The 1706-nt window shown below is 38.6% G+C and overlaps 1 pseudogene across 1 annotated transcript; it reads right to left on the bottom strand.

The window, feature by feature from the left end:
- Nucleotides 1-432: 432 nt before the first annotated feature.
- LOC100357400 (small ribosomal subunit protein eS7 pseudogene) lies at nucleotides 433-1098 on the bottom strand (annotated as a pseudogene). The gene has a single exon (XR_016237167.1). The product of XR_016237167.1 is annotated as a small ribosomal subunit protein eS7 pseudogene (transcript).
- Between the last annotated feature and the right edge of the window lie 608 nt (nucleotides 1099-1706).

Here is a 1706-nt window from a genome sequence, read left to right as displayed (position 1 = left end):
GACAGTTTAGGAGGGAAAATAATGTTAAATATCCACAAACAGAATTGTCTGTCCCCTTGCATCCAGAAGTGATGTTAAGGAGTTGTTTATAATAATGATGAGAGAGAAAGGAAGGGAGGGAGGAAGAAAGGAAAGAAAGAAAGAAGGAAGGAAGGGAAGACGGCAAATATCCAATAAGTAGAAATATCATGTGAATAATATTTGTTAACAAATTTTACACTGTGAAAATCTATTTTAATGAGAAAGTTCAATATAGGTTATTTTCAGCTGTTAGAGCTTTGTTCAATATGTACTTATCCACTTGCATATGTGTCTATATATCTGTACAGAAAATATTTACTGATTATTATAATTAATAGAATTAGATGTTTCCCATCTATATGATTACTTATTTTCCAAATTATGTCAGGAATATGTGATTTTAATCACTTATTTTTTTTTTTTTTACCGTGAAGCATCTTTTATTTAGTCATTTTTGTTTACAACTGGAACTCTGGGAACTCAAAATTAACATCCTTGCTTCTTATACACACCAGAGAAAGTTTCCACCTTGTGCTCCACGTTATTCTACTGTGCTTTGTCCAGATGGACCTTTATGAGCCAGCTGCCATCCAGTTTCACACGGATTCTCTTGCCCACGATTTCACTTGGGAAGACTAACTCCTCAAGGATCGCATCATGCACGGCTGTCAGAGTACGGCTCCTAGGGCGCTTTTGCTTATTTTTCGTATGGCTTTTTCGAGTTGGCTTAGGCAGAATCCTCCTCTGAGCAATAAAGACAAGGTGCTTCCCACTAAACTTTTTCTCCAGCTCACGAACTAGCCGGACTTGAATTTTCTGGAAGGATTTTAGTTGAGGAACAGGAACAAAGATGATGATAGCTTTCCAGCCACCGCCAACTTCGATTTCCTTGGCAGCCGTGATGTTCAGCTCCCTTAGTTGAGCCTTGAGGTCCGAGTTCATCTCCAGCTCCAGGAGCGCCTGGGAGATCCCCGACTCGAACTCATCCGGCTTTTCGCCGTTGGGCTTCACGATCTTGGCGCTCGAGCTGAACATGGCTTCTCCTGGTTGAGCGCTGGCTGAGGAAGAGCTGATTTCATTTTTAAAAGTATTTTAACAATTGTGATTCTAGAATTTTATTATACTATATGCAGTTATTAAAACAGCCCAATTTTTCAACTGTTCAGAAATCAAAAAGAATTTCTACAACAGAGACCAGAAGAGTCACATTAAAAAGGATCAATGGAAACAAGATATCCACAGGACCAGAGAAGAGAATTACTTAACTGGGACCATGTGTATGTGTGAGACATTCAGTGCATCAGTTAGAAACATTAAGAAAGAGATTAATTAAATTTGGGGAGTAAAATACACATTAAAAAATTTAGACTTCCAGCCATGGTTGGAGAATTTAAAGTTTGGTGGTAAGTTTATTGTTTGCTTTATTTTTAAATTTAGAGGTTGGCAGTTATTAGTTTTACGCCCTGTGAGTCTGTTTTCTACCTATTGTGGTTTGAATAAATCACCTTAAACCATAAATTGCTTAAGATTTTTACTCTGTCACTTTCACTCCTGCTTATGACAGCACATGCAGTGGCTTTTCACGGGTGAATGGCTCTAGACAGGTAGGCTTTGCATAGGTAGGGACAGCAGAAGTATCATTACTCGTGAGGGCGAGAAGGGCTTTCAGCAACCAGAATTGGTCA

This window comes from Oryctolagus cuniculus, chromosome 7 (assembly GCF_051225735.1).
Source record: "Oryctolagus cuniculus isolate XC-2025 breed Fujian yellow rabbit chromosome 7, ASM5122573v1, whole genome shotgun sequence".
NCBI lineage: Eukaryota > Metazoa > Chordata > Mammalia > Lagomorpha > Leporidae > Oryctolagus > Oryctolagus cuniculus.
The sequence above is the reverse complement of the archived record's forward strand: the minus strand, read 5'-3'. Positions and strand labels throughout refer to the sequence as shown.